The following is a 13,234-nucleotide window of genomic DNA, read 5'->3' on the forward strand; positions in this document are numbered from 1 at the left end:
AATATATATAACGATACTTTTTAATCATTTTATTCGATGAAAAAGCTAGCAATTTCTCTAGAGGCTAAAAATTTTCATTTGAATTTCGCTGAAATCAAATTTATAAATACAAACATTGAAATTTAATTCTGAAGTGAATATTTTAGAATCAAAATTACAATAGAAAATAATTTCAAGTTTGTTTTAAAATATTTTAAAATAACGCTCGTTTCATTTTAATTCTATTTAATAAAAGTTTATAACCTGACACAAATTTCTCATAAAATTAATTCTTAAATTTAAATTTATCATAAATTATATGTAGTCATTCATGGATTTTGAACTATTATTTTCACCAAACAATAAATTCATAACGTTTTAATTGATCAAGAACAGACTAATTTCTTCGTAAGGTAATGTATTTAATTCGAAAGTGAAAATGATCCATCAAGTGAAAGTTTCAAGAATTTAATGGATTTCTTGCACGTTCAACATCAATTTAATGCATTGAAGCTCTTAATCATATTTTTCTTTCCCGAGAATAATCAATCATAATACTTTACATTCAATATTTTGCAAACTTTTTTTCTTGTTTTATTTTTAATTTTTAGCTTTTACTTTAATGAGAGAAAATTGTTTTATACTTTGTAACTAAGCTTCTCCATCATTTTCAATCATTTTATTGGCTTCAATTTTTTTCATATTTAAAATACAGCGATTTAAAAAAAATAGTTTAGATTTTTAATTAAAGGAAGAACTTCGTTTCTATGACAATAAAAAGTAAGGGATATGGTATTAAAAAACATTACAGCGTGAATATAATGAGAAAGATACTAAAATTATTGTTATGGATTTTTATATAGATGCTGTTATAAATGAACACCGTGCAATACCTTCATATTTTTGTAAATAAATTTTACAATAAATAGAAAAATTGTAAATGAATCTTGCAAATAAATTTTTATCATGTTTCAGGTACGAATACGCAGTATTAAAATGCACACTGAAGCAACTATGTCTAAACTATGGAAATACAGAAAAGCTCTTTAATTTTTATCCAAGTGATTTGGTAAAGATTTCTGTAAAACTAACAGTAAAATGAGGTTTTATAATAATTAATAAAGTGTTGTAAATGTGTTAAAATTTGGTAGTTTTATCATAAAACCTTACAGCATGACATAAAAACCATTAATTCGATAAAATTTAGTTTTCAGTTTTGTATTTTTTTACGAAATGCATGGTAATAAGAAATATAATTTTAAGAACTAGAATGTTTGGTAAAATACTCACTTATAAACGAAAAAACTACCAAATTAATGCTTTCAATACAATATATTTAAGACTTGTTAGCGAGTTGTTTCTTTTACCAGAAATGTTTTTACCGTTCAGTACTGTAATTAAGCTAGAATTTTACATCCCTGTACTTATACTGGTTTTTTATTTCAATTATTGATTAAAATTTGATGGATGTCTAATCCAATCTACTTACTTTGCTCTAAAAATACCTTGAAATTTTCTTCGTTGGTTTTTTGGTCGATGGGAAATAGTAAATACTGATAGTTAATAATAATAGGCAAAGTTATGTTTCATTACCATTGCTTTCGGTTTGTTAATGTTTGAAAAAAACAATGTATCGAAAAAATGATTTACAAAACAAATAAAAATTGTTTGAGCACTAAATTAAATAATTAATAAGGTTTTACTTCAACTTTTTCGCCAAGGAAAACAACTTCAGCCGAATTGATAAACAAGTTCAACTTCTTCCCGCCAAAATTGCATTTGTTCTCGTTAAGAAATACTCCTTACATTTTGATCGGTAATCTATTGCCAACTAATATTAGATTTTTTTTTATATGACAAGATTCTAATTAATTAACCACATAATTTTTTTCCATAGGTTACATATCTACACATTTAAATTTCTCATTAAGTGTTACACAAATTGATGCAGAGATATCTACTTGTCTAATTGACTACCACTTGATGCAGGACTACTTAATTCGTTAAGTAGTCTAGGATTGCTGCTTCATGTTGACCTTAGGCCTTGTTAGACATTTTAGCTGACATCAGTGTCTCTTAACTTTGACACCACAACAGCAAGACAACTATCAACTGCAATAATTTGAATCATGCTGCATATGATTTAATATGCAGTCAAAATGATTGATCATTCAAAAATGAAATTAAGTGCTTGATCTTAAAAGTCATTTTTTATAGATGATTTAATGACAATACTACCAGAAGTTGACAATAGTATGATCTTAATATGATGCTAGGGCCCTTTTTATAATTTGTTTTAGACATATTTTATCAGTCGCATAAATAAATGAAAAAAAGTACACAGAAGAAGCTAGTTTTCATGATATCATGATTATTACATATTTTGAAAAATATGTAATAATTTAACTTTAATGAATAAAAAGTCTTGCAACTAAACGGAAACATTTCAAAAAAGTTTCAAATCTTTCGTTTAAAGACTAGAACATTTAAATTGAAAATATTTTATAAATATTACATTAATAATTGTTGCTAATCTTAATTTGTTTTATTTGTGTAACCATTATATTTAGTGAATTACATTTGAAATAATTGTTAATACATAATGATCAAATTATAGTAATAATTTATGTTTAATTTCACCATAATAATTATTTGCTTTTGTTTAACATTAGATTGTTAGCGGAAAATTAATTACAATTAATATTTAATTGCATTCATTAAAGAGAAACTTCTCAAGAATTTCTATTTTTGGATAAATCTATGACATTTTAGCTTTATAAAAACAATTAAATGAATAGTTATTTAATTAAGCAGAGTGACACACATTTATTTCATAAAAATTCTAATAGTTTTGAAAAGTAAACCTTAATTTTGGAAACAACATGTATGCGTAGATTCATTTAATTTTTTACATAAACACGTGACAATGATAATAAAATAAAAATAATAACTTTTTATTAAATATTTAAATGATTTAATTAATTGTTCTTAACAATGAAATCTACTAGATACTATAAAATTGTATATAATCAGAAATTTATATCTATAGACAATTCATATTGTGATTTGTGTGTCTATTGTTATTGTATATTATATTATACGCTATTACTTTTCGAAATAACAATAAAGAAAAAATACCAATTAAAAAAGGATTTGATATGAATTAGAAGTGGAAAATTCCATAAAACTTTCGTGTTACGTATACTTCTTATGCGTCTTTTGACCATTTCTTAATCTTGAAATGTACTACACGTTTCTTGAACTTTATTTTTGTCTTAGAACTATTAGAGTTTCATTGTTATTGACTGTAAAAATGTCCGGATCAAATTACGATGAAAAGTAACAGTACCCTTGGTGCATCATTCATAAAATTAATTTCACCGTAAAACTTAATACCTTATATTTTGCAGTAATAATTACTAAAATGTGGACAGGTATTCTATGTTTTATAATTAATATTATTGTGATACAATTTCTAAATCAAGCATATGACTACATTTCTAAGACGGAACAACTTATAACTTTAAAAGTTGTCATGTTATTTGCCAAGAAAACGCTGTAAAAATTTCCAGATGAAATTACGATGAACAGTAACGGCACCCCTGGTGCATCATTCATAAAATTAATTCTACCATAAAATTTAATACCCTATATTTTACAGTAATAATTATTTAATTGCAAACACTGATTCAGTGATATTAAAATTTATAAAATTAAAACAAATTGCTGTATATAAGATATTTTGCTCCGTAAAAGTTTACGGAAAATATGGATTTTACCTCAATTTTAACCGGTATTTTTGCAGTGAAGTTGGCTGTTCTATAAAGTCACTGAGAATGATTATAAAAATTGTTTTGACCTGAACAAATTGAAAACGAATATATTTAACACTCATTATGAGAGTTATAGACAAGCATATTACTGTATACTGAATTATTAATTGTTCAACTGGTTCAAAAACATTTCTAATTCTCATTAAATATTTTTCTTTCATTGGTATTTTTTCATTAATTTTAATTTGAAAAATATTAATGTATAATATGAAATTGCGGTAAGTCCATATTTACCTTAAAATTTTACGGAGCAAAATATCGTATATACCGTATTTTTTTATGATTTTGTTAATTTTTAAATCACTGAATCACTGCCCGCAATAAAATAAATATTACTACAAAACATAGGGTATTAAAATTTTACTGTAGAACTAATTTTTTGAATGATGCAGCAAGGGTGCTGTTACTTTTCATCGTAATTTCATCCAGAAATTTTTACAGCGTTCTCTTGGCAAATAACATGGCAATTTTTTAAGTTATAAGTTGTTTCGTCTTAGAAATGCAGTCATATATTAGATTTATAAAGTGTATCAAAATAATATTAATTGTAAAGCACAGAATCCCTGTCCACAATTTAATAATTATTACAGTAAAATACAGCATATTAAATTTTACTGTAAAATTTATTTCATGGACGATGCAGCAAGCGAGCTGTTTCTTTTCATCGTAATTTGAGAAGGAAATTTTTGCAGTGTTCTCTTAGCCAACAACACTGCAACTCTCATAGTTATAAGTAGTTTCATCTTAGAAACGTAGTTTTATGTTAGATCTAGAAAGTGTATCAGTGTCAGATGCAATTACATAATGTATGGAGACATGTCATTTCCTTTCCTGTCTTCATCAAAGTGCCATTGTTAACCACAGAGAATCCATTATAGATGATGCATTATTATGCTTCTGGGAAATCTGTGACTGACAGCATCTGTGCTGATTGTATTGTGTTGAAACGTAGCGATGATGCTTAAGGATTAAAATACCGTTAGTTAACTAATACTACAATTAATTTTATCGTTTTTTTAACAGTATTGAACTTGATACACAATTGCTTTTTTTCCAAACTCTGGTATAAAATATTTTGGTATTATTCAAAATGCTTCTACAGTAATTTATTATCTGATACAACTGTGTTAATACTTATTTGGAAAAAAGAAGCGTAATACTGCTACAAAACTCCAACATGCATTATATTTAAAGACAGGAATAATTCCTAACTGTTTATTGCGGTGAAAAGTTATAGCTTCTCTAAACTGTATACATTTTCGTACAATATATCTCTGTTTCTACATATACTAGAAGATTATAATGTTAATGTTTTTACAAATTATAACATATAAAATTATGTGAACACTTTAGAATTAAATTATAATATAATTAAATATAGTATATAAAATTAAGTTTATTTATACTATAAAATAAGTTTATGATATTATTAGATACCAAATAATAAAAATATTTTTCACATGAAAAATGTTTGATCTATATTACGAATTTGGATACGCAATCTCTTTTTTCCAAACAATGACATAACATTGTTAAATTTAATTTAATTACAACTTTCACAATTTATAGTTTGATACAAATGCGTTTTCATTTATTTTAAAAGAGAAACGTGTAGTATAACTATAAAACTGCAACATATAATATATTTAAAGAAAATAATAAGTCGTATTTGTGAATTGCAATGAAAAATTATAGCTTCACTAAATTAAATTTTCTTGCAATATTTGTTCTTATTACATATAATGCCAAATAATTTTCGAAGCGTGTGGATAAAAGCCAACTACAATGTACATCAACCTAGAATTTATAGTTATAGTATCGATCTCCAAAAAGAAAACTTTAAGGTAGATGAAAGGAAGAAAATATGTCTTCAACAAATAGTTAGAAGAAGAAAAATCGTTTCTGTCTACTTATTTGAAGGTTTTAATATAAAGTCTCCATTTCATAATATATTACTTTATCTTGAATGTTTGACAAATCACAAAATAATTTAGAAAAAAGAATTGTGAAAATGATACTGAACACTTATTGAACAGGTTTTTAGACTTTTCGGTACTTCTTTTCATGATTTATTCAACTATATTTTTATAAGTTATAGTTCTTCATATGAGACAGATTGATTTGTATAAAATTAATATTAATTGCCAATTAAAGGGCATGTATCAGTTAATGATTAAGGTTGGAAGACAATATCAATAATTATGAAATTTAAACTTCAGGCTATTAGACGCATTTTAGAAATATATTCATCATGGATATATCATTTGCTTGACCTGGTTTGCTAATTCAATTAACATTGACACCGATTGTTCACTGTCATTTTTCCCTATGAAATTCTCGACACAAAAAAGTAAATATTCGACGATAAATGCTCTCACCATGTTCAACTTTGCTGCAACTTGCAACTCAATGCGTTGTTCTGTTTTATAAGCACGCATATTGACACTACTTTACATTTACTTAAAATGTTCTCACATAAACTGATTAATCAGTTTTGCTCACTCACAGGTGCATTTCATTTAGCTTAGTCTATTACCCCGAAAGGTTATACAGTTAATAAGAATATTTTACATATGATTTGTCATAACCAAAGCATTAACTTTCTTTTCTATATCTCAACAATACGGCGATAGAATAACCGGCAAGCTATGTATCCTACATACCGTAACGCATTGCAAAATCTGTAATTTGATACTGTGTTTCTGATGTTATTTTAGAAACTCCTATATTAAAGTAATAATTCAGAGGTATCTGGTCATTCGATACTTGAGAAAAATTGTTGATAAGTTTTAAAAGTTAGCCTGCATAAAAACATTTGGTGCCATCATTGTTTTTTTTTAAATCAGTGAACTTGACCAATTTTTTTTTTGTTTTTCTTAGTATGTTAACTCTCAGAAAAAAAAATTATGTTATTTTAAATGACAAAATAGAGACAGGCAGAGAAATATAACGCAAAAATTTCTAAAAAAGTATCTAGTAGGTACACTGACAAGAAATGTATGGTCAAAACTACTAGAATATGGTAAATGTTAACACGATTTTGGCTCTATGGGAACACCAAAGCAGCCGGTATTTTTTATATAAGATCTTTGATAGTTATTTTGATAAAATATTGTTTTACAATATGTATTAAAATATGTAAGAAGTAGTAAAATTTGATAACTTTATCATATAAATAAATCCATGATTAATTGTTTGAATAGCTTGACATATATATGTAGTTAAGAAGTCCTTCTGTATATATAACATAAATATTATCCCGTGAGAGTTTGCGCTCCATTTTGTTGAATGAGAGTTTGAGAGCTGGGTCTCAAATGTCCTAGGTAAACTTTTCTCAATAAATATTTTCTGAACTAAGAAAACTTTAAGAAAACAAAAACTAACCTAAATAAATGTTAGTTATATATGAGGGTTAAAACTTGATATTTTTAACATATGAATGCTTATATTATAAAAGAAACGTGTAAAATGTAAAAATATAAATAAATAAAGTGAACGAATTAAAAATTGTGAACCTAAGTTTAATTCTGTTACTGTTGTACTTGTTTATAAACTGTAAAATCAAAATACTAACGTTGTCATGAAATCTATTAAGGCGAAATATGTCATGACGAGCAAAAAGAAAAAAATATGCGAACGCAAGCAACCGAGCCTCTGACCATCGCTCACAACTGTTTTTCTAAAACAATTGTTGGGAAATAAATTCTGGAACTAAGCATAATTGTCATGAATGTGACTTTCTATTCATATACCATGGATATGCAACATTTTCAAATAACGAGGTTTGTATGTGCAATGCTTTGCAATTGCCGAGACTGAGAATTTGCCATATTGATTCTTTTAAACTTTTAAATATTTTTATATACCTTAAGCCTCTGTGGCTCAGAAGATAAAGACTTTGCCTCCCAATGAGATGCATCAACAAATTACTGGTTATAATCCCCTTGCCATCGGGCTAACCATGGGAAGTTTTTGTGATTTTCCTTTCCAACTAACGTAAAGGCGGATTAGCATCAAATAGCTCTCAACGGAGGCTAGTTTGTCCATTGGTTAAGCCAGGAGATCCCTTGTCTTCTGGGTTAGGTTCAAAATTACCAGACTGCGGATATGAACTTTCGTAGTCGTAAACTCTGATTGACTTGACTGTTGGTTACATAAAATAAAATCATTGGTTATACAAAATAAAATAAATATGCTAAAGACTATACTGTTATAAAGAACTGTTTTGGCAATTTATATTTGAAGTTTAAAATTATTTTTATATTGTTTTACATTTCCCTTAAGAGAAGACAGAAGCACCACGTTATATAAATTAACCCCACTAAAAATAATCTTAAGATTTTCTTAAGAAAATGTCATTTTCTTAAGAAATTCTTCAGAAATCTGAAGAATTTCTTAAGATTTAACTCTATCTCCAAAATATCTTAAGAATTTTTGCAGACATTTTACAGACATTTTGAATATCTTTAAGGTGGATTAAGTTTGTCTTCAAAAATTCTTAAGAAAATCTTAAGACAGATTCCTGAGTTAAAAATTACCTTAAAGCATCTTAAGTTTCTTTAAAATATCTTAAGAATTTTTTCAGACATTTTATAGACATTTTGAATAACTTTAGGGTGAATTAAGTTTGTCTTAAGAAAATCTTGAGAAAGTTTCCTGAGTTAATGTTACCTTAAAACATCTTAAGATTTTTAGAATATCTTAAGAATTTTTTAAGACATTTTGAATATCTTTAAGGTGAATTAAGTTTGAACAAAGATTTCTTAAAAATTTTTTCAGTACACACAAAATTTGTCTTGTGATATTTTCGAAAATGATCAGATCTTAGTTTCCGTTTAAATCTGTGAGAAGTTCAATAATTCTATAATTAAAGTATATATTTAAAAGGTTTTCAGCTTTTTTTTTTTTTTTCGTTTTTTCATGAAACATACAAAATATTAATTTGAGATAGAAAAGAAAATGTTTTATTTTACTGCTTTTATGAAACATCAACTTCTATCTAGGGAATTCAATACACCAATCAGAACAATTTTTATTAATCAAAAACTCTCACGTTATTAAAATTTGAATAATTGGAAATTTTGCCGAGTTGAATGTATATAACCATTTCACTCTCCCAGATTCGAATTTTAAGTTTATATTAATTTGATATACCTGATTAAGAAAAAGATCGCATAATTACATTATTAGTTTTATTTTTTCATTAATTGATGCCTAAGTTGTGTTAGCATTCACATTAACAAAACAAGTTTAATTTTGCGAATTTTTAAAATTTGTGTTCATTAATTTCGTTTTAAATTACATGTGCTATATCTTTACTCATTAAAGCTGTATGAAACGTTTTCATTCACAAATGTTTTAAGCGTACAGTTTAATTCATTTACTGAAAATCTACAAGTCTTTAATCGAAGAAAAAGCCATCTGAATAATACTTTTTTGTTCGCTGACTCAGCCACGCTTCCGTTCTCTCTCCCCTCATCCCCCCGCCACCGACTGAGGAGGTTGTTTACTTTCGATAACATGATAATGCAGCGTGTGTGAAGAATTCGCTTAAATGCTTTGATGAAATGCTTGAATTTGGTAAGTTTAAAACTTATGCTTTTATCTTATTTTTCTATTCATTTATAATTGACGATAGCGTCTTTCTTATTAATATATTTCCATTTATTAAGGAATTATTACTGCTACTAATCGTATTAAAAATGCTTTAAGTGAGGAAGCTAAGCCTACTTATGATGTACTTAAATTTCTGTTGTAGTTGTATCATTCATGTTTTAATCATTACAATATTAAGAAGAATGTTTTTAAAACGGGCTATATTTCTTTTGTAGTGTTGAAATTTTTTCTGAAATTTTTGTATTCAGCGTCAGTGATAATAATTTTTGAGAATCCTCTATTTATTTTATTGTTATTGCTACCTTACCTGTGTTACGTAGCATAACATTATCAAAAAACTTTTATTAATCTATAACTAATGCTTTTCCTGAACTGTAGCCAATAAATATGAAGCAAAGCAATTTTGATAACAATATTTTGAAAGAAAATATATTGATTGTATGGTAAAGATGTGTGTATAAACTTTATACAGTGACTTTTTTTTTTCTCTTTGAAAGGCAATTTAATGTTTGTGTAATCTAAATTTATATTATTAGTATAACTAAATGATTTATAGTTTTTTTTTTTTTTTGTTACTTTGTCTTGGCTGTGTTCAAATAAACGTAAACATATTTTTTCAATTACTAAATATTTTTATAAATAATAATTATTTTTATAAGTAGTTATTTTTATAAATAATTACTTTTCTATTTACATTTGAATTTTCTTTGTTTACTAGAACTTTGTTGTGTGTTAAAAACAATCCTTACACTTTCTTATGTATTTAAGCTTAACTGGATTTACACTTTTTTTTTGTTTCTTTAACACGTTGAATGCCACACTAATTTTAGATGGCTAATTTTACTAGCCAAAATAATTTTTTCAGTATGTATTGCATTAATTTCTTCAAACCATTTTAATGATAATAATATAAAAAAAATAAGAGCATTAAAATTTTGTTCGAATTATCTGTTTCTAATTATCTAGACTTCGCCATTCATCAGTGACCCCTGTGGCGATACAAACTCTGCGCCAGTCATTGATCGATGATTGCTATGGCATTCAACGTGTTAAATTAGCTCATTAATATTAAATTATCAATAATATTAAATTTAATATTTACTTTGCTAAACCTATTTTTAATGTAATAAAATCTTCATGAATGTATTTGTGTACATTGGAATGAAAACTTTTAACAACTTATTCAAATAAAATACTCTTGCATTGATAAGTTCTGTTTTAAATTTTCTAGCCGAGCTGAATGTATCAGTAGACTCGCATTTGATTTACCAGGAGAGGAAAACCACTCAAACCAGCTGCAGTTAGTCTGGTGTCTCGGGGACTCAAACTCATGATCACTGAGGCTATGTTACTTCAGCACTGTGGTCAGTGTGAATGGAATGGAAATGCATTTGAACTAACTTCATCAATTGAAAGGCAAATCCTCTATTCCCTGTGCCATTGTGACACTCCTGGAAACAAAGCAGATCATTTAGGATTTTGCTGTTTACTTCCTAGACTCGCTTTTACTCTCCCCTATAGAGAAATCTTCTCCACCATTGTTTGAGCGAAAGACTATATAAAGAATGTGGATGCTGCAGGAAGGATTTGGTCAGGCCTCTTATGCAAATGCTTTGCCCATGTACCTCCCCCGGAAAGTTTTTTAACTAAAGCATTTCTTCTTCCAAATACCAACTTTAGATGTCCGTTGCTATTGCTCCGAAATATTGTGATTGTGTGTGAAAACTAAAAAAAAGAAGAGAAGAAAAAAGTGTCATTTGGTTTTATTCAAAATTAGGATAGTGTTTTAATAAAAGTTCTGTGTGAAGCGTGGACTTTTTTTAACAAGTGCCTTCATTAAACCATCTCGTCAAAAAAAAAATGGACTTAAAGTCGTTTCACTCTGTATAGCAAATTTTCCTGCATATATACCTTTTACTACGATGTTTTATTTAATTTTCTCACTATAGTGCTAACTTTATTTAATTTGGTTTTATTTTAAACTATAATTTTTGTAAATTTGGTTTAGGCTATTCTTACTGGTTAATTACTCGATGTTGTATTAAGTATGATTACCATTATAATTTTGCTTCCAGTGTTGTGTTTTCTTTGTTTACCTGCACTTTTTCTTTACTGACCTTTAATTGTGATATTACTATATATATATAGCCAATGCTAAGGATTTCAAATTATTTGCCAGATTTTAAAATTCATAGCCAAAAGAAAATTTTAGAAATTTTTTATGATTAATTTTTTCCATAGGAAACTTTTAAGCATAATACAAATTTATTATGAATTATTTTATGAAAATACAAATTTCGAGTCATTTTGCTGTTGGGGAGGAGTAAATGTGCAATAAATGGGGGAGAGATTGTAAAATATAGATGTTTTATCGTGTTCGCGAGGAAATAGACATAGGTTGAGGTTTATTTTTGGCAATGTATTAGATTAGTGCAGTAATATAAAGATAAACCTGAATCGACACTGTATTCTGTGTTATTAAGTTAGTGCATATGTTATTGCCATGAAAAAATATATTTTCTGCCAAAATAATCTGCATCTTGCTTTTCATTTAAAAACAGCTTTACCCAATACTTTCCCCCAAATAACAATTTTTTGCCAAAGTTACAGTTTGATCGTATATGGTTAGACAACAAATGCTTAGCACATGTTAGGTATCGATAAAAAAAATCGTATAAATCAGTATATCATTTGTGTGTATAATAATTTAAATACTTTAAGATTATTCTGACATTTTTTTTTCTTTCTTTGATATTGAAACTTTTTGTTGCCAGAATTCTATACCAAACGCAATGGATCCCCCCATTGAAATGACAATAAGTTTCGGAGTGATTTTATATTACAATAAGTTGGTTATGTATGACAATAAGCATGCTAAGCCGTCAAATAAACAGTTCTTATCGATATAACTATGCTTTCGTTCAGACACTAGGTGGCATAAATAACACCCCTGTGGGGCACACCAAAGTAACATAAGATTTAAAGAGAAAAAGAAAAAAATTAAATTTTCTTCCTTTTTCGAACTTTGCAAGTTGAAGGGTCGTAATAAGTCAGTTTATCAAAAATGCATTAGTAACCTTCAATTTTCTTCATTGATTGATGTATTTATTGCTTACAGTAAGTAATACATGATTATTTATTTTATTTTTAGATGGCTTTTGTATTTATTTCTTTTTTAATCAGAGAAATTGTTTATTTAACTAGCTTTCTTAGCATGATGACTTAAAATGCAAATAATTCCTCTTATTATAATTAGATATCTAATATTAAATTCATTAGCAGGTAAGATTATACTGATCAAAGAAGATAAGTAATTGTTTTGAAAATATTTTATGTGAAAAGGGAAAGAAAGATTTGGTCATTTAATAAACAATAGTCTTAAAATTGGGTTCAGACAATAGAAGCTTAAAATTTGTGGTTTTTGAGTTTCTGTTTTAAATACATACAATATACATGCTTATTCTGCAATTTGTATTTTGATAAACAATTTTCTTAGTTTTAATATTTATTATTAGAAGTATATTTTACCTGCTGGATAGTAAATTTAAATTTTCTACAAACTGATCATCCACTTTATTGATCATCCACAGACTGATTCAAATAAATCTTGCTTTTACAAAATGTAATATAGAACAATATTTTTATTAGTACCGAAGAAGGTAAGTAAATTCTTTTTTATTTTTTAAATAATAGATACTAAATTACAATGAAGAGTACATGAGTTAATTTGAATAACATGCCTTTGTACTAAGACTTATTTAAATAAATCAGTTAAAGTATTTTATTCATTGTTAATGCATGTTTAT

The 13,234-nt window shown here is 26.8% G+C and overlaps 1 protein-coding gene and 1 long non-coding RNA gene across 2 annotated transcripts in view; both read left to right on the plus strand.

The window, feature by feature from the left end:
* Positions 1 to 13,234, plus strand: part of LOC107442246 (kin of IRRE-like protein 3) — a 103,660-nt gene that overhangs the window by 26,204 nt on the left and 64,222 nt on the right. The gene's annotated exons all lie outside the window — the stretch shown is intronic.
* LOC147808091 (uncharacterized) lies at positions 9,263 to 12,337 on the plus strand. The gene is made up of 2 exons (XR_015434713.1): positions 9,263 to 9,392; positions 10,660 to 12,337. It is a non-coding gene; the product is annotated as an uncharacterized LOC147808091 (long non-coding RNA).

Source organism: Parasteatoda tepidariorum, chromosome 6 (assembly GCF_982258835.1).
Source record: "Parasteatoda tepidariorum strain Cologne lab strain chromosome 6, Ptep-v5.0, whole genome shotgun sequence".
NCBI lineage: Eukaryota > Metazoa > Arthropoda > Arachnida > Araneae > Theridiidae > Parasteatoda > Parasteatoda tepidariorum.